Here is a 22,500-nt window from a genome sequence, read left to right as displayed (position 1 = left end):
CTATTGACCCCAAGTATTTAAACTCATCCACCTTTGCCACCTCTACTCCTTGCATCCTCACCATTCCTCTATCCTCCATCTCATTCACACACATATATTCTCTTAGTCCTGCTGACCTTCATTCCTCTTCTCTCTAGAGCATATCTCCATATCTCCAGGTTCTCCTCCACCTGTTCCCTACTCTCACTACAGATCACAATGTGATCTGCAAGCATCATAGTCCATGGGGACTCCTGTCTGATCTCATATGTCAACCTGTCCATCACCATTGCAAATAAGAAAGGGCTCAGAGCTGATCCTTGATGTAACCCCACCTCCACTTTAAAAGCATCTGTCACTCCCACCGCAGACCTCACCGCTGTCACACTACCCTCGTACATATCCTGTACCACTCTTACATACTTCTCTGACACTCCTGACTTCTGCATACAATACCACAACTCCTCTCTAGGCACCCTGTCATATGCTTTCTCCAAGTCTATAAAAACACAATGCAACTCCTTCTGACATTCTCTGTACTTCTCCATCAACACTCTCAGAGCAAACATCACATCTGTAGTGTTCTTTCCTGGCATGAAACCATACTGCTGTTCACTAATCATCACATCCCTTCTTAACCTAGCTTCCACTACTCTTTCCCATAACTTCATGCTGTGACTGATCAAGTTTAATCCCTCTGTAGTTACTACAGCTCTGCACATCACCCTTATTCTTAAAAATTGGTACCAAAACACTTTTTCTCCATTCCTCAGGCATCCTCTCACTTTCCAAGATTTCATTAAACAATCTGGTTAAAAACTCCACTGCCATTTCACTTAAACACCTCCATGCTTCCACAGTTATGTCATCTGGGCCAACAACCTTTCCATTCTTCATTCTCTTCATAGCTATCCTTACGTCCTCCTTGCTAATCCATTGTACTTCATGATTCACTATCCCTACATCATCCAACCTTCTCTCCCTCTCATTCTCTTCATTCATCAACCCCTCAAAGTATTCTTTCCATCTCCTCAACACACTCTCCTTGTTTGTGAGTATGTTTCTCTCATTATCCTTTATCACCTTTACCTGCTGCATATCTTTCTTAGCTCGGTCCCTCTGTCTAGCCAATTGGTAGAGGTCCTTTTCTTCCTCCTTAGTGTCCAACCTTTCATACAACTCTTCATATGCCTTATCCTTAGCCTTCGCCACCTCTCTCTTTGCCATGCACCTCATCTCCTTATACTCCTGTCTACATTCTTCATCTCTCTGACAATCCCAGTTCTTCTTTGCCAACCTCTTTGCCTGTATACTCTTCTGTACTTCCTCATTCCACCACCATGTCTCCTTGTTGCCCTTCCTCTGTCCCGATGTGATACCAAGCACCTTTCTAGCCGTCTCCCTTACTAGCTCTGCTGTAGTTACCCAGCTATTTGGTAACTCTTCACTGCCACCCAATGCCTGTCTTAACTCTTCCCTGAACTCCACCTCACAATTACCCTTTTTCAATTTCCACCATTTGATCCTTGGTGCTGCCCTCACACTCCTCCTCCTCTTCTTGATCACCAACACCATCCTACAAACCACCATCCTATGCTGCCTAAGTACACTTTCTCCGGCCACCACTTTACAGTCTCCAATCTTCTTCAAACTGGCCCTCCTACATAAGATATAATCCACCTGTGTGCATCTTCCTCCACCCTTGTATGTCACCCTATGCTCCTCCCTTTTGTTAAAGTACGTATTCGCCACAGCCATATCCATCCTTTTCACAAAATCCACTACCATCTGACCTTCTACATTCCTTTGTTTAACACCATACCTACCCATCACTTCCTCATCCCCACTGTTCCCTTCACCAACATGCCCATTTAAATCTGCTCCAATCACCACTCTCTCACCCTTGGGTACAGTCATCACCACTTCATCCAATTCACTCCAAAAATTTTCTTTCTCATCCATTGCACACCCAACTTGTGGAGCATATGCACTAACAACATTCATCATTACACCATCAATTTCCAGCTTCATAAACATCACTCTATCTGACACCCTTTTCACCTCCAAAACACTCTTCGCATACTGTTCCTTCAGAATAACTCCTATGCCATTTCTCCTCCCATCCACACCATGATAAAACAGTTTGAACCCACCTCCGATACACCTAGCCGTACTCCCCTTCCATCTTTTCTCTTGCACACACAATATACCAACCTTCCTTCTGTCCATCATATCAGCTAGCTCTCTCCCTATACCAGTCATACTGCCAACATTCAAAGTTCCGACCCTCACTACCACAGTCCTAGCCTTTCTCCTCTCTTCCTGCCTTCGGCCATGCCTTCCACCTCCCCTCCTCCTTCAGCCAACAGTAGCCCAATTTCCGCCAGTACCCTGTTGGCTAACAGTACTGGTGGTGGTTGTTGTTTACCCGGGCCTCAACCGATCCGGTATGGAAATATTAACTGGTGACTGCATGAAAAGATTTGGCAAAGTTTTACACCGGATGCCCTTCCTGACGCAACCCTCCTCATTTATCCGGGCTTGGGACCGGCACAAAGAAACAAAGAAATGCACTGGCTTGTGTATCCCCAGTGGCTGGGTAATATATATATATATATATATATATATATATATATATATATATATATATATATATATATATATATGTTGTATCTGTGTAGATATTAATATATTTAGACAGACATGTTGGTATACATTTTCTGTACTGTTGCATGATTGGACTGGATGATATGTTTCTGTAAACATCAGATTTATTTGTATTTGGCATGAATTAGTGGTAAATTGCTTTGTTTGCTGTGTGCAGGGTCCTGGGTTCAAGTCTTTCAGTTGCTGTTTATTTTGTTGCTGGGCAGAACACAGCCCTTTGGATACAGAGTGAGTAAGGAAGTTTTGAGCAGTTGTAAGCATGTTTAAGCCTGTTTGCGCGGGGGGTAACCACTGCCTACACAGGTTAAGCAATTTACAAGCTAGCTGAATGTATCATACTGTAACCAGAAGTTAGCAGTGCTTACCATTGCGCAAACCCACACAGACCCGCTTACAACTGCTTAAAAGTGCCTTAATCACTCTGTATCCAATGGCCCTTGTTCTGCCCAGCAACAAAATAAATGGTTTCTGCTAGGCTCAAACCCAGGATCAAGCATACCACAGCCAATGTGATTTACCACTAAACCATGGTAGATATACCAAACCATGATGTTTTCACAAACATAGCATGTAGCAAAATAAGTCAACAGTACAGGGAATGTACTTATACATGGAGATGTAATAGATATATACCTCTTTCGCTGTTATCTATCTATCTATATATTTATATAAATATATATATATATATATATATATATATATATATATATATATATATATGTATATATATATATATATATATATATATATATATATATCTACATATGTGTATATATATATATATATATATATATATATATATATATATATATATATATACATACAGCTATACATATATACATCTAGATATATATATATATATATATATATATATATATATATATATATATATATATATGATTGAGGTAACCAGAATAAACACACCCACCAGAGTAAATGCTTCTCCGCTAATCTTTAAAAAATGTAACCTGAATCCAAAAGTGAAAAGCAGCGAGAGGCAACCAATGGACTTCCAATAATCCAGTCTTGTTATTAAAAATATATAAAAAAGTCTTTAATTGCATGCACAAGGTAAGCCCTTTCACTAACCGCTTCTTCAGACCATAAAAGTGTTCCACGCGTACAAACAGTTGCTTATATAGCAACCATGTGATACAAAAGTAATTATACAATTAACTTTTAAAAGCATATACTTGTATCAACCTCTTCTCAAAAGATTTAAACTCAGATATTACATTCAACATCAAACTGATAGCATAATACTATCCTATGTGCTTATCATACAAAAGTAATGACCTAAAGAGTAAAAACAAATAAATACATTCTATTTTGCTAAATTAAAAAATCATTTGCCCCTATTGAGGGGTGGGTTTCTTAATAACTAGCTTTACAGCTCACCATCTCGCTCATTACTACTTTATAGCGGCAAAATTAGTTTATTACTTGTTGAAACAGGCATATTAAATCATAACATATCATACATTAAAAAATGTAACCGAAGTCTATGACTATATTATTTAAAATACCACAATGATGTGATTTTTACTATCATACTGTGTAAAAGAAAAAGAAAAATATATATGTATATATGTATCATGCAATCCTAGTTGGATATTTCTCTACATTTATCCTTTCGTACAGCATATCATATACTACTAACTCGCATAAACTGTAGATGCATCTACACGATATTATAGACTATCTAAACACATATTAGTCTGAGAAGAATACATTATCATGTTAAGAAACTGTTTTCGCATGAAACAGGTTCGTACATCACTTCTCAGCATAAACTCATAAAGGCGATTAGTATATGCGTAGATTACTACAAATTACTGAAATACTTAATTGTTCATAAGCTATCATAATATAATATATTTCATAAATTCAATATTTTCAAACATCTTACATGACACTATGAACTTTCATATACTACAAATACTTATATAAAATGCTATGGACTTATATGTGTTAACCATATTCGGAATATATATTAAATGAATATTGCCCAGTGGTATCTAATCACTTGCAAATTTTTATATAGATGAAGCAATAAAGTTTCCATGCAAGCACTATGATAACATATAAAGACTGAGGTAAAAATGTACATTTATCTATGACTAGGGGACATAGTTACTAACCAAAGGTGCATGGGCATCAAAAAGCCTATTCCGAATATGGTTAACACATATTAGTCCATAGCATTTTATATAAGTATTTGTAGTATATGAAAGTTCATAGTGTCATGTAAGATGTTTGAAAATATTGAATTTGTGAAATATATTATATTATGATAGCTTATGAACAATTAAGTATCTCAGTAATTTATAGTAATCTATGCATATACTAATCACCTTTATGAGTTTATCCTGAGAACTGATGTCCGAACCTATTTCATGCGAAAAAAATTTCTTAACATGATAGTGTATTGTTCTCAGATTAATACGTGTTTATATAGTCTATAATATCCTGTAGATGCATCTACAGTTTATGCGAGTTAGTAGTATATGATATGCTGTACGAAAGAATAAATGTAGAGAAATATCCAACTAGGATCGCATGATACATATATACATATATATTTTTATTTTTCATTTACACAGTATGATAGTAAAAATCACATCATTGTGATATATTTTGTATGATAAGCACATAGGATAGTATTATGCTATCAGTTTGATGGTGATTTTAATATCTGAGTTTAAATCTTATGATAAGAGGTTGATACAAGTATATGCTTTTAAAAGTTAATTGTATAATTACTTTTGCATCACATGGTTGCTATATAAGCAACTGTTTGTACGCTTGGAAAACTTTTATGGTCTGAAGAAGCGTTTAGTGAAAGCGCTTACCTTGTGCACGTAATTAAAGACTTTTTTATATATTTTTTAATAACAAGCCTGGATTATTGGAAGTGCATTGGTTGCCTCTCGCTGCTTTTCACTTTTGGATTCAGGTTTTATATATAGATATTTATATATATATATATATATATATATATATATATATATATATATATATATATAGCTGTCTATAGATATGTATATATATCTGTTTATATATATATATATATATATATATATATATATATATATATATATATGTGTGTGTGTGTGTGTGTGTGTGTGTGTGTGTGTGTGTGTGTGTATGTGTATGACAGAATCAAACAAGAATTGAAAGTAACCAATGTAGTGGGACTTGATCTGATCAGAAGTCTGTCATATTAACACCTAAAGTATTGAAATGTGACCCAACTAGGTCTATTAATGTTGGAAAGTACTTTGTTCATATTTTTACCTATTTCATTTGACTAAGCCTGAGATTTGTTCCTCAGTCTCCACTCTCCTATTACCTCTGGTGCACCCACCCAGCACCTGCCATATGTTCATCTTTTGTTATGCAACCACATTGTTTCTCTCACGATTAACCCCCTGCCCTTCCCCTTTCTCACTTATCTCCATAAGGAGGTCTGATTAAAACTGGTTCATCCAACCCTGACACGCCTCGATCCATAATTTCATACCCATTGCTCCATGCAACCCCCCCCCCCCCACGTTCACATTAACCATCCATCCTCTGGGTGTTTACACCTCTACACATTGACCTCTCTCCACTGCTAGGGACCCAATATGGATGTTGTCTCGACCAATGCATATTCAAGCTTCCCTACATCCTAGTCCATGTTACACACGTACAATCTCTACCTTTGGATACATGAGTTAACTCAAATAATTCATTTGTATTTGTTTGTCGTCACATTTGGATGGAGCTGTCTTGGTTTCAAGATTACACTTAGCAAGTCAGCAGTATTTATCCCACTGGTAGTATCTGGCCACCAGTCTGAGAAGCAGTGATATGTTCCCACCCCTACACAGCCTCATTTCCCAGTTCCACTTAACCGGCGATCCAGGCCTGACCTTCTGAGCATGTAGCACGCCCCGTCGATGTGCACTCATCTGTTGTTTTCCTGTTGTGTTTCAGGCATACGAGGTGCCCACAGCCCCAGTTGGCACATGACTCCTAAAAAGTTAGGTTCTAGGTATACGTGATGAACGCATCCCCTGTATACACATGACACTACAGGTTTCTCTGTGTTTCACCTTTGAAATGATAATGAAGATGCACACAGCACCTTGCAGGACTACAGGTCCGACTTTATCATTAGACAGGAACTGTTTATCTCATTTAAATAAACAGCTCAAAATATGTACATAATGTTTAAATGGCTGCTTGTATTACTGAAACATGTCTTACTGAATATGGATATTAAATAAGACAAAGGTGCTAAATAATACATGAGTTGCCGTTGTTTCGCTTTTAATTCCTTTTGAATGATTTTCTGTCATGAATTTCATTCTTAGTTATATACAGATATGTATCTATAGATATCATAGAGCACATAACAAAGACATATATGACCACAGGCACCATTAATGCAGGTGAGGGGGCTCAAGCAACATACGTCTTATATGTATCGATATTCTACCCCCCCCCCAGCCAAAGAGGTCTGCCCTGAAATACAGTACCAACTGGTGCAAATCCAATGACCAGGACCTGACACTACATGGCCACAAGATGTTAGCAGTAAGCCATGCCACCTGTATGATGTGAGGCTGATAACATATACAGTACAGTCTCGCTGCCATAATGAATGTACAATGTGGAAGCAAAAAAACATTCGTAGGATGCATATACACAGACACAGGTATGCAGATACATATATATGTCTAAATATATATATATATATATATATATATATATATATACACACACACACACACATATATATATATATATATATATATATATATATATATATATATATATATATATATATATATATATATTTATATATACATATATATAGACATATATGCAACTATACATACACACACAGCTGTATTTCTAGGAAGATACATAATTGGAGGGTGCACACTACACTTAACAGTCAGTATCCCTACAGTTGCACCCTCATCAGATGGACAGTGTATGAGTCACCCATGCCAAAGATAATTGTTGCCTGAAACATATACCCACTGAGAAGTCAAAGGATGTGACACAACACACAGGTTTGCATATGTTGTAAAGGTTTATTTGTGTACTAATACATTTGCATGAGTCTATATTATAGCATCAAAGTCTTACAACATTGAATGTTATAATATCAAACCCAGTAGAGTGAACGCTTGAAATAGTGAAGCTGCAGAACACCGAATACTTTCCTAAGGATAGTATTCGGTGGGCTGTTTCTGCAGCTTCGCTATTTCCTCAACTGTGGAGCAAATGTTACGGACTGGGTTAAGGTAAATGTGCGAATGAAGGTGTCTTTGCGATTGGGCATGGGTTAGGTGAGTTAGGGTTAGGGCGTGAGTCAGGTAAGTGTGCGATTGTGTGGACATGAGGGTTAGGGTGGGGTAGGTGAGTTAGGGTTAGAGAGTGGGTAAGGTGAGTGTACGATAGTGACGGACCTTAGGGTTAGGGTTGGGTTAAGGTAAGTGGATAGCTAGTGGTGTATGTATGTATGGTTTAGTGTAGGGTTTTGTGAAGTGTGTGTGGATTATTTATTTTGGTGTGCTTGTGTTGTGTGTATGTTTGTCAGAACAGCAAAATTTTTCCCTGGGAAAATATTCACTATTCTGACTGTTCAGTTTTCTGGTGTTTTGCTCTACTGGGTTCGATATTTTAACATTCGAAGTTGTAAGACTTTGATGTTATAATATAGACCCCATTTGCATATGCCATGTCATATAGCTGTTAGACTTTAAAATACATACAAAGAGGGGAATGAAACCCTCAAACAGATAATTTATTACAGTAATCTGAAAGCATAAAATATGTTGGTGTCCATGTCAAGGCCTTCAAGTAGTACAACAGGAAAGAAAGACTGGGTCACAGGATAACAATCAATCAACGGTAAGTAATGCAGATCTACAGGCCAGCTGCCTCTAACTACGCTGTACTCAATCCCTAGGTGGAAAAGACCTAGGTTGACACAATGGGATGTATCTGTTACATAATAATCCATAAATGAAATCATCACAATTGCACTGACAAACAGATCAGGCTGTATGGCAGTAATCAGTAGGGCAACAATGTTCACAAGGTGAAATGTATGTTAATGTACAGCCACATGCCTTAAGCCAGCTTACTACTGATATACCTCACATGGTGTAACACCCTAGGTTAATTATGATGCCCCCCCCCTCCCAGACTGATGTACAGGAGCATATAACAATGTTACATACACTGACCTCTACACTGCAGAGGGGCATACATGTGTTGTGCCGATGAAGCCCACATATATATGGTGCATATGTTCTGTACACCATTATTCATTGGCATCATAGCTGATAACAAGCCAGTCAGATAATAGACTGCTGGACACGCTGTGTATAGTATTGGCTTTTACTGAGGACATGACTTGGACAGTCTGTGGTTGTGTGTAAAGTACTGTGGTCTGTGTACATAGGGCAGGAGTCTGCAACCTTCAGTATCCCAGGAGTCATGTCTGTCCCCTCTCCCAGCAAAGTAAAGTCATCGGGAGCCACAACAGCTATTTGACCCCTAAAATGAAGATAAAACTGCAGATAAGGTTTTAAATATTGTTATACTAAATATGACAGAACTAAGTATATCAGAGCAATACCTAACATCCGTTCATAATTGTGTTCCTGTGTAGGCCCTGGTTGATCTCTGTGTGTGTTTGTGTGTGGGTTTGGGTGGGAGGTGCGGTACAGTTGCCATTAATCCTCAGAGGTACATGGAACCACTACAGCAGGTTGTAAGAGCTGCATGTGGCTCCAGAGCAGCAGGTTGCTGACCCCTGAGTTAGGAATTTGATGACAGTGTGTGTATTGTGCATACGTACCTTGGGCAGTGCACAGACTGTGGTAGATGCAATTGTTCTTTGTCCTGTACTATGTGATCTTACATGCTGCTCCAGTGTATCGTACCCTATTTGCTCACATGTCTGTAGGGCCAGGCACATGTGTCCCATGCCACAGACAGCCAATGGACCTCACTGTGCCATGACCAGTGGATGTACGATTAGTGTGTGAGTGGTACATATGAGGATGGTGTTTATCAACTGGTCATATTAAGCTTGTGTATCACATGTCGAGGCCACTAATCACAAGTACATGTGTATTCCCCCACAGAAAATGTAGTCCACTGTTGTGGCAGTCAGCCTGTATTTTGCACAGTGGTTTGTGACATGCCTAGCAGCCTAGTGTAAGGAGATACTGCTGCCAGGCCACCATAACTGTTGTGTATCTCTGACAAAGCAGTGGTCTGCTGTACAGTCACTATCTACTGGGTAGTATGTGGCTATGTGACCTCTGCACCACCAGGTATTGTGTCAGGACAGACTGGCGTGTGTCCGTGCATATACTGTGTGGGCATATGTAGTCCGGTATTGTTGTGATATACCCATGTACATGGCTAGTAACATCCACATTGGAAGGCATAGTCCACATGTCTCGCATGACAGGGAAATGTGTACACATCTGGACTGTCCACAGAGTGCCAGACTGTCCACATATATTGGTCATATCCCTGCTGTAATCCACAGGAGCAGTACTGTGATGCAGTGGTACTGTACATTGTTTCCCTAGGATGTCTGTATGTAGGCAATGGCACACATGTCTACAGCAGATGTGACCTCGCACACCAAACATGTCTGTTAAGACAATCCCTATTACAGTTGCAACAGTCTACAGCTATACCTGCAATACATCCATGACATCACCTTGCACTAAGAGGTTTGGACTAATGCTGATGAGGGCCAGCTCCACTCCATGTCCTGGACATATGGTAAACATATATGTGTACATATTTATCCACATATCTATAGAGATATATACACATATACATATCTACATACATATATGGCCATATACATATCCACATACATATATGGAGATATGTATGTAAAGATATATACACATACACACTCACATATATACATATACACAACAATGACTGCAACAATTGCCTAAGCTTCTGATGTCATTAAAAGGGAATCCAGTATCTGTGTGTCTGGGACAACATGACTGGCAAACCAAGATGCTTTGCCAGAGATGGTTTGCACCATTTGCCCGTGGAATTCAAGTTACTGCCTAAAGCTCTTGCCACCCCCATAGTGCTGTTCCTAGGCAAGGTTCAAAGGACTACACCCCCATTGTAACAGATACATGCCTGCTAAACTGTACATAATGCTACTCAATGCTAGAAGTGCAAACCAAAAATGCACTCTCACATGGCACACCTACAAATGGAGATCATTGATATTTGTGCACTAACAGACAACTGGGTCAATGCCCCAGAGACCACCCCTGCAATATCAGGCTTCAAGCCCTACCACACATTTGGGCCACCAAAACAGGACCACAACACTACAGGTGGCGGTGTCTCCATATTAAACAAGTATGCACACCTCCATGCTAGTTCTTAACACAATGCATCTGAAAATGTCCATGTGCAACTAACAGTAGGTGACACTGCAATCAAAACTGTAGCTTGCTAAAAATCCCCCATCATGGGCCAAGATTCTGACCACATCTTTCTAAACATACTGGGCATATTTAGATACAAACAAACAACCTAATATGTGGTGATTTCAACTACCCTGCCATTAACTGGGAAAACTACTCGGGTACTAACACCTTTTCCCAACGGTTCTTAGCATTCATACATTCCAACACCCTGGATCATCTAAAACATTTTGTCCGATCAGGGGCTACAGTATCCTACACATGGTCATTACCAACATGGGAGACAGATGTACCACACCACAGCAGTCTTTGCCTTATCATTGGTCATTTCAGACCATAAGCTCACCACCATTGGCATCCACATGCCACCCCCACCCCCAGGAAGGAAACCTCTGTAAAAGTCCTCTTCAAAGCCAACTTCATGCTACTCAAGCCAATGGTGACAAACTTTGTGACACCCATGGATATGGGAGCTGAAAGATCAACTGTTGAATCCTACAATAAGGCACTGCATTAGCACATCCACTCCTGCATGTATGGTGCCATCCCAAATACAACCTAGATGCTCTTGTCCACAAATATGAAGCCAGTCTTTTGATCCCCTGCCATAAACAAAATATGCAACAGAAGGAAGGAAATGTAGAAGACAAAAGGATAATCCAAGGATGTAAATAACTCCCTAACCAGCCTCAGTAAGAAGCTGAGATCCCTCATTAAATCTTCCAAAGCTAGTTATGTGACTTAACTTTACCAAATATTCCAAAGTCAATCACAAATCATTCTATACTTATGCTCAGATTTGACATGGCAATGCTCAGAAGTGTTCTGAGTTACAACAGAATGGCATTAAAATGAACTGATACCAAGGAATTAGCCAATATCCTGTCAGATCAATTTAGTGACAAATTCCCCCCCCAGATGACATCCTGGGCTGTGTACTATATGAACTACAACATGAACCGGCACCACACCTAACTGTCATGTTTCATCATAGCCTCACCTCAGGTTTGTGTCCAATGAGTGGCACACAGCTGCAGTTATCCCACTTCACAAGGGGGGGTACACTTTGGATCATGGGAAATACTGTCCCATCAGTCTGACAAGCCTGATCTGCAAGGGCATGGAATGCATTATCATGGAACTTATAAACAAAGACACTGGCCAATCTCAAACACTGGCCCTCACCCAGTTTGGCCTGATGGAGGGCTGATCTTGTGAGCTGAACCTGATTTAATTATTTGGATCAGTCTCCAGAGCTGTGGAAAAGGGTAAGGTAGTCCATACAACCTATCTGGAACTTGCCAAGGTCTTCAACACCATCCCCCACTCTGGAAACATAGACTAACCTACTAAGCCAGAAATAAAGTCCTATGCCACACAATGGATTGCCACATGGCTTACTGACAGAATCTAGACTGTAGAAGTAGCCGACTACAATTCCAGCTTCAGATGAGTGACACATAGAGTACCTCAGGGTTCAGCCCTGGGACTGCTGTTGTTTGGCATCTACTTCTCTGAAGTACAGGTCAACACTACGGGACTCTGGCTAACAAATGTCATGGATCACTGTGACCTGGGAGCCATTACTGTATCCCCACATGATGTGGATATTCTACAAAAGGACCTTCCAGGCACAGATGCTTGCTGCCAGAGCCATGGGCTCAAGCTTATAGGTTCATAGGTTGGTACTAGGCTATCAGCCCTAGGGCCTATACAAGCCTAGGCATAACAATTCCCTGGCTATTTCTTCCCACATTATTTACTTTCCTGGACCCCTGTCTAGCAGGGCGACTGACGTGATCCCTGGGGTGAATTTCCTTTCTCGCATCCAATCGTCAAGGTTTCTCTTGAAGAGGTCCAAAGAGGCACTCTGCTTGACATGTATGGGCAATCTATTCCAGAGTCTGGGGAGTCTCTGGGTCAGGAGCCTATCCCTCCAGCATGTTTTGTTTATTGTGATGACAAGGTTTAGATCCCTGGAGCATGTAGCTCTGAGGGATTGGGATTTCTTTAAGTGTAGCATGTCCAACAACTCTGGGTTTGACATGGCCTTGTATGTTAAGCAGAGATCGCCTCTGAGTAGACGATATGCGACAGAGTATAGCTGGAGTTTTTTAAGGCGGTCAGCGTAGGGCATCTGCTTTAGGCCTGTGATTTTTTTTAGTGAGGTATTTCTGAGGCCTTTCCAGTTGTTGCAGATGTCTTGAGAGGTGCATACCAAATGGGGCGTTGTATTCTATAATGGCTCTAATGAGGGATGAGTACAGTGGGACAATGACTTCCTTTTTTCTGGATGAAAAGCCCTTCATGATGAGGTGTGCCACATAGAAGGATTTCCTGACTGTTGTGGCGATGTGGTTATCGAAGGTGACACCACTGTCCACCTGTGTCCCTAAGTCTCTTATCACACTTTCTGTGTTTAGTGTACTGCCACCTATATGGTAATTCATGGATACATGTTTTTTCCCAAAGGGGATAACAATACATTTCTTGGCATTGAGCTTGAGCCCATGGCTCTAGCACCAAGCATCTGTTTCTGTAAGGCCCTTTTGTAGAGTATTCACATCATTTGGGGATTCAATAATGGCTCCCAGTTTGCAGTCATCTGCAAACTTTGTTAGCCAGAGTCCCTTAGTGTTGACCTGTACTTCAGAGAAGTAGATGCCAAACAAGAGCGGCCCCAGGACTGAACCCTGAGGTACTCCACTTGTCACTTGTCTGGAGGTGGAGTTGGAGTCAGCTACTTTTACAGTGTGGGTTCTATCAGTAAGCCATTTAGCAACCCATTGGGTGACATAGGGATTAATGCCCAACTTAGTAAGTTTATCTATGATTCCAGAGTGGGGGATGGTGTCAAAGGCCTTGGTAAGGTCTAGATAGGCTGTGTGGACCACCTTACCCTTGTCCATGGCTCTGGAGACAGATTCAGAGAAGTCAATCAGGTTCAGGAGACAAGATCAGCCCTTCACAAACCCAAACTGGGTGGGGTCCAGTGTTTGAAGGTTGCCAATGTCTTTGTTTATAAGTTCCATGATAATACGCTCCATGGACTTGCAGATAAGGCTTGTCAGACTGATGGGACGGTAGTTTCCAGGATCCAAGGTGGATCCCCCCTTGTGGATTGGGATAACTGTAGCTCTGCGCCACTCAGTGGGCACGAAACCTGAGGTGAGGCTATGATTAAACATGACACTTAGGTGAGGTGCCAGTTTATATTGTAGTTCATGTAGTACACAGCCCGGGATGTCATCTGGTCCCATGGATGCTGTATTCTTGGCTTTAGAGAGTGCGTTTTGTACCTGTGTGGCCGTTATTACTGGAATTTGGCAAAATTCCGGTATTGAGATGGGCCATTTAGGGGGTGAGAGGGGTGAAGTTGGCACTGAATCGATCTGCCAGGATATTGGCAATATCCTTTGGATCAGTATATTTAATGCCATTCTGTTTTAGCTCAGAGCAGATCTGAGCATTGCCATTTAGATTCTTGACATAGTTATAGAATGCTTTGTGGTTGTCTTTGGAATCTTTGGCAATTTTATTTTCGTAACTAGCTTTGGAGGATTTTATGAGGCATCTCAGTTTCTTACTGAGGCTAGTAAGGAGTTTTTGCATCCTGGGATTTTCCTCTTTTCTGCAAAAGTTTCTTCCTTTTGTTGTAAAGTTTGTTTATGGCAGGGGACCACCAGATTGGCTTCCTTTTTTTGGATGAGAGCATTTTGGTTCTATTTGGGATGGCACGATTCATGCATGCGTGGATGTGCTCGTACAGTGCCTTAGTGTAGGATTCAGCAGTTGAACTTTTAGTTCCCGTCTGCATGGGTGTTATGAAGTTTGTCACTTCTGACTTGAGTAGCATGAAGTTGGCTTTGGAGAAGTTTTTTATGGTGGTTTCTTTACTGGGGGGTGGGGGTGGGATGTGGATGTTAAGGGTGATTAGCTTATGGTCAGACCTGACTAACGAGGGGGTGACCATAGGTATGGAGCATTGATTTCCCATGTTGGTAATGACCAGGTCTAGGATATTGGAGTCCCTGGTGGGACTATGGATTAGTTGATCCAGGGCATTGGAATTTATGAATTCCAAGAACCGTTGCGTAAAGGTGTTGGGACATGAGTAGTTTTCCCAGTTAATGGCAGGGTAGTTAAAATCACCCAGTATTAGGGTGTTTGGTTCTATCTTAATATTTTCCAGTATGTTTAGAAAAGTGTAGTGAGAATCTTGGGGTATGGTGGGGGATCTGTAGCAAGCTACAATTTGGATTGCAGTCTTACCTAGTGTTAGTTGCACTTGGAGAATTTCAGACACATTGTGTTGGCCAATTAGCTGGTGGTGTGAATATCCTTGGTGAATATTGACACTCCTCCACCTTTAGTGTTTCAGTCCTGGTTTGGTGGCCGAAAAGTGTGGTAAGAGTTGTAGCCTGGTATTGCAGGGGTGCTCTCTGGAGCCTTGAACCAGGTCTCAGTTACTGCACAGATATCAATGTTCTCCATTTTTAGGAGTGCCAAGGAATCTATAGTTATCCCCTTTGGGAAATACCATGCACCCATGATTTATCTCATATGTGCAAGTACACTACATACCAAATGTGTGATGACAGACCTACAGACACAGGTTGACAGTGCTCTCACCATGAATAACATTGCCACAACAGTGAGGAAATCCTTCTATGTGACACACCTTATCACTAAGGGATGTTTATCCACAGTAAAGGAGGTAAATGTCCCACTGTACTCATCCCTCATTACACACATTATAGAGTACTATGCACCATTTCGTATGCACCTCACAAGACATCTCCAACAGATGGAAGACCACAGGAATACCCCACTAAACAGATCACTTGCTGACCATCTAGAAAACATCCAGCTATACTCTGTGGCATATCATCTACTCAGAGGCAATCTCTGCTTAGCATACAAGGCCATGTCAAACCCTGTGTAATAAAATCTGTCATAAGTGTATGTAATGCCATGTCCAATACATCTGTCTATGTGCTGTCATTACAGTAGCAAGTGGTGTGAGTGTCATGTCTGGGATGCACTAGTATATGAGACCTGCACAGCACTGTTACCTGTGTGAATATGCTACATGCAGGGGTAGTAACCCAGGGTGCGTGCTGTCACACTGGCATGTAGTGTAACATGGCGGTATTACTGTTGACAGTGCTGTCCCAGGCAAAGTTAGACCACTAAAAGTACTAATGACAACAAGCACACCTGCAGGCATAGCTGGACTCTGAGGCCTCATTGTGGTGTTCTTGGGGTGTGGGCTGTGTCTGCATATATTTCTCCTACTGGAAAATGACAAAGACATGTAAAATGTAACTGTGGAGTATCATCTGTAAATCACATGTTAGTGAGGGCTTACAACATGTAGTAATGGCATACATATTGTTGTCAGACATCCATTTGTTGACACAGTCATCCATATGCATAGCTACTTGCCAAACTGATGTCTGTCAGTCCCTCTACAGATGTGCAGATGACAAGTATCCAGCTGGAATACATACAGGCAACCTATGCTTGATTGACACTGACATGTCTGCCCAGCTGTGTACTAACTGGCACATATAGGGGACAGCACCCTGTATGGACAACATGCCATGGGTACCTAAACTACACTACCACAGTCAACAGAACATGCCTGGGTACAGGTCTCCATCACAGACAGTAATCATGTGTTGTAATGCATGTTGCATACATGCCAACTGGATCACCTCAGTGGCCATGTGCAGAGGACACCCAGAGGATTGGCTGATGCATGTTACTATCACATGATAGTCACCAACATGGTATGTATCAATAGATTGCCTGCTGACACATGCCATGTAAACACCCCCCCTACACAACCCATCTCTCTATGGACAATAGCCAGGTACACAGGTATGACCACCTGCAGCAATGCACCACAGTACCGACACATGTATGTGTGCATTACTGATGATAGCAGTGTCTGTATGTTAGTACACTTGTAGTTGGTAATTCCATGACAGCCTTCACAACCACCTCAACAGACATTGACATAGTCAGATGTGGCTGCAGCTGTATTGGACATGACATGTACCCTGTTACACTCCTCTCCCTAATGGCTACACGAGCCTTGCAGTACCATCACAACAGTGTTATACAAATGGGTCAATAGACATGGGAAACCCATTGAGGTCTGGCAAGTGTGTGTGTGTGTGTGTGTGTGTGTGTGTGTGTGTGTGTGTGTGTGTGTGTGCGTGCATGTCTGCATATCTGTAGGGTACACCATTCTGAGACCACATACTCCTATTACACTACACATTGCCACAAAGTGGAAAAGATACTGCTGTTGCTGCCCATAGGTGAGGCATGGTAATGCAACACCCTACTATGCCTGTGGCATGTGCATTACATGGATATCCATGTAGTACCACTGTTGTGATATAGAATGGGTTGTATTGCAGTTGTGGCCAATGTGTGATAGTGGGTATATTAGAGTGTCATCATGGGTTGCACTGCGTACAATAACCAGTGGGGGATGTGGGTCCTGTGTACACTGTTATTACACCATGGTACACCCAGTATATGTCACATGTACCACTTTGTTGACCAATGCCACCATCAACCATACAGGTAAGTGACACCACAATACAGGCCAGTTACACATGTGCTGTGTGCACCTTACATGTAACACATTGGACACACGGACTAGTTAGTTATCACCAATAGGCCCAGGTCTCTTGGATGTGTGTCTCCCTGTTATTTGTCTGTCAATGTGTGTATGATGGTATGTCACACTAAGTATTATCCATATACAACCATTATTTCACCCATTACCATACTGTACATGTCGGTGTATGTTCTGCAAGTAACATGTAAGCTGGTGCACACCTCACCCTACACATTGTGTGGTGTGTGCAATGAAAGCCACACAGTTCATTAGCACTACAAACCTAGGTAGGGGTCTAGTGAGAGTGTTGCCAAGTAAGAGTGTGCGTGTATGTGGATAAGTCTACATAAGGTTGCAGATTATACATGTCCCAGTGGGCCACCTGTCTATATGGCACAGGCACTAACTGCAATAGAAACCTCTGACATGTGTGCAACTGTACTCCAGATATGTCACAGCCATGGTGTCACCACAGTGCCAATACCCTTGTGGAATCTAACTGCAGACCATACTCCTGCTGACACATGTACACTTACAGCACATATGGATAACATTATGGAGATTACAATCATCCAGTGTTACTAACAGCTGACATGCATCATAGCTGGATGGCTACACTACCTGAAATGTATGCAGTACACATTACTACTAACAACATGTTATATTGCAGTACATTGCTGCACTGTACTGCAGTCACCGTGTGCTTCAGAACCATATTAGCCTGTCCCTGCATCGATGTTATGGATGACAGGGATGTGGCACAGGTATCATCATATGCACAAGGTGTGTTGCTGGTTTGCCAGAGGCTGAGGGTGATCCATACATTTAACACCATGTGTGTGGGTGAGGGGTTGAATTATTGGAATGGCGCATGCTGATGTGGTGTGTGTTGGCATGGTGCTGGACTAGGTGTGTGCATAGTGTGTGGGTATGCATGCACACAGTTCTGCCATGTGGCTACCCTATACAGGAGTTTTTGGACAGCTGCAGACCCTTGCAGGGTGTGCAGTTCTCTGCCTCCGGTCAAGGACACGGTGACTGTGCCTGCCAGGGGTTCCATGGGCACGTGCAGGTACAGGCCTTGAAGTGCTGCTCTTCCTTGATGATGACAGGTGTCAACTGGAACCATGTCCCACATGGGACTGGCCAGGGCCCCATACACGAGGCCTGCTTTGGTGTGGTGTTGACAGCACCCCCAGTGATGTGCTGGGGCTACTAATTCCTCTACGGGAGTGGCTTGGCATCCTAACATGTGTATGTCGACTGCCAGATGTTGGTGTATCTGGCCTACGTCCATGCAGCCATCACACCACTCCCACCAGATGTTCGAGCACATTCATACCACTGTCTAGGAGGCCCACCATCTCACCCCACCATCTATCCATGATCTCGTTGTGTTCACAAAGGCCAGCACCAAGTTCATGGATGTTGTCACTTACAGATGAGTAAGCAGCCCTCTGCAGCCTCATGCCCTGTCTGGTGTACATTTCCATACATCCCTGTGCCTCCATGACAGCCTGAAACATGTGCCTGGTGGTACCAGTTGTGGTGCCTTTGCCAGGGGCAGGATGAATGGTGGCCCTACCACAAGCACCCTGGCACATCTGCCTATGTGATGGCCTGACAGACATCTGGCTATACCTGCTGTGAACAGACACAGATGGCATGGTCACCACACTACCCTGTGCATTGCCACTAGCAACCAACTGTCCCTCAGCTATGGCCAATGGTGATGGGGTATGTATAGGCACAGAAACTGTGTGTGAGGGGGTGGGGTGGCTAAGAGGGGGATGTCAACTGTTGGCACTGTGTCGACCCCTGACAAACCCACCTGTGCCTCAAACATAGTCTCATCACTGTCAGTGTCTGCGTGCACACCAACATTAGGTAGCCTGCAAGAGAGACCCTAACCCACCTCGTCACCTGTGGGGGGAAGATAGAAATGCACTTTAAGACCTGTCTAGCATTGCATAACAATACATACACACACACACACACACACACACACACACACACACACACACACACACACACACACACACACACACACACACTCCACCTTAATACCTACCTGTCTGTGATGCTACAGACAGTCCCATGTTTATTCCCATATGTTGCCCATCATACAGCACACCTGGTGACATACACTCACTAATGCCAGTCATTAATGTCTCATTCCTCTAAATGCCTACAAAGGTGACCAAAACACAAGACCTTTTACTCCATTAAGTCTATGCCCTGAGTGTAGTACTTTGTACATAGCGTCACTGCTATCATTCAGTGTTGACACTGTGTATGTTGGGATTTTGTGAGCTTGGCCCCTATATGTGAGTTGCTGATACGTTCCCTCCATACTGTCACACACTGTACTGTTATGTGTACGTAATGCTCAGTACATGCCTGACATGCTGTACAATCAACCTATCCTGTGACAACTGTGATATATGTTTACACTCCCTGCTGTTGTCTAGTAATTCCCCAATGCGTCTGTAGTGCTGCCTACATGGGTTGTCATTTACCTCCTTGATGTATGCAATATTGAGGGTATACCTGGTATCTACTTCCCCTCCCAATGCATGTTCCATGCTACAGACCTTAGTAGAGTATCAGCTGTCCTGTGATTAGATATCAGACAAGTATTCTTGTTTTGTCTTGTGTCAGTCCATGTCCATGTACTCCAAAGGGAACTACTGCTGTATGAAAAACTTCACAGTCACACATGTGTATACATGACTACCAGCACAACCACCACACATGCACACAGACATCCTACATGCAGCAACCTCCCTCCACTACACCACATTGAACCTACAGATGAAATGAACACACACACACACACACACACACACACACACACACACACACACACACACACACACACACACACACAGGTGAGGTTGCGCAATGATAGTGCACAGTCCTCCCAATACCCAACTGTCAACATGCATAACATATGGTACACAACAGCATGCAGTGCAGCTATAGTCAATCCATGCTAGCAACAGTATACATGTGTGTGAGGCATGGCCTGTGTTAGTAGGTGATACTCCATCCCCTGGGGAGCATTGCACCCATGTACAGAGTATTGCTGTGCACCTGTTATGCACTCTGCCATGTACTGTGCACTAAAATTCACAGGTGTACATCCCATTGCTGCATGTGTAGTACTGTGTCAGTTATGTCAGCTGTAATGCTCACAGACCCTATGTTTTCCAGCAAAACATACCTGGGATGATGTGTGGTCAGATGTCAGTTGTGAATGCTTAATGTGTGGTTTACAGCTCTCAACATTAGCAGACCATGTATGAACAATCCAGGAGTATTACACTGGCAACTGCCAGGTCATACCGTGGCTATGGGAGTCTACACACTGTTATTGATGTGATTCACCATTCCTCGATCTGCCATGGGACAACATTACTACATATTTTAACAGCACATGAGCCTAATATGTGCCATATGTCCTGTACATCCACATGCAGTGTCTACTAAAGGTGTTAGGTGTGCATATGTTGACTGCATTGCATACAGTCCTGTGTGTGCCTATGTATGCACATGATTATCATGATGTGTTGCTGCACCCATTGTTATGTGTACTACAGCAGTCACTATTCCTGCAAGGGGTATACTAGCATGACCCATCTGCATTTGCTTGTGTATGATCAGTCTGCCTACACATGTTCCCCAACTGTGCATGATTGCAAGGTCTACTCATATGCACACCCCTTGATGTTCACACACTGCCGTCACTATTTCTGCGGGTGTAGAGTTACATCTGCCACAGTTACTGACCCTGTCTGTGTGCAGATACAGCCATTCTTACCATCCTTATGGCTCCCAGCTGCAGTGCACTGGTGTGTCATGCTGACAACCCCTCCTCACCTTCAGCCTTTTCACAGATGCTTGACAGGTATGGCCTACACATGTGTCAGTTTGCAGTGCACCATACACTGCACTGCATGCGTTACAGCCAAGTCCCAGCTAATAATGTGGACCACACTAATACATTATGCCATACTGTACATCTGTAACAGTTGCCATCATAATACTGGTATATAATCTGTTGGTGCACTCTACAAGGGTGATTTCACACGTGTCCCTACTGTAGGCTGTGTGTGCCACCATTATGTTAATCCCTGTGGACAAACGTCACAATGACAGGATGCTAGCTTTCTTGCAGCCATATGACATACCTTTCCTATACCCCATCAGGGCCACCACTGTGATGCAGTACAGTTCATAGAAACACTATGTGAACATGTACAGCATGCATTCAATGTAGGTTTGTTAGATGTGTGCATGGCATATAACATAGCCATTACATGCTCTGTGTATTTGCAAGCATCAATATAAACCATACTCACCAGCCACAGTCTGCTGCTTTGGTGGTATCCCGGAGGGACCTGCCTAAGAGTGCGAGAAATGCAATGTCATTGGCCACAGCTATGGCATTGCTACAGGGTGGGTGCAACATTACACTACATCAATGGTACAAGTCCACAATACTAGCAGTTATGCACATCTGTTCATTACTACTCTGCAGCAACAATATTTATGACATGCCAGATATGCATGCTCTACAACACAGAAGTACAGAGAAGAGGATGAGGAATGGAAAGGTTGTTGGTCCAGATGACATACCTGTGGATGCTTGGAGGTGTTTAGGAGACATGGCAGTGACATCTTTAATCGGGTTGTTTGATGGAATCTTGGAATGTGAGA

The sequence above is a fragment of the Protopterus annectens genome, chromosome 2.part2 (assembly GCF_019279795.1).
Source record: "Protopterus annectens isolate FY-2018-M chromosome 2.part2, PAN1.0, whole genome shotgun sequence".
Lineage (NCBI taxonomy): Eukaryota > Metazoa > Chordata > Ceratodontiformes > Protopteridae > Protopterus > Protopterus annectens.
This window is presented reverse-complemented; position numbering follows the sequence as displayed.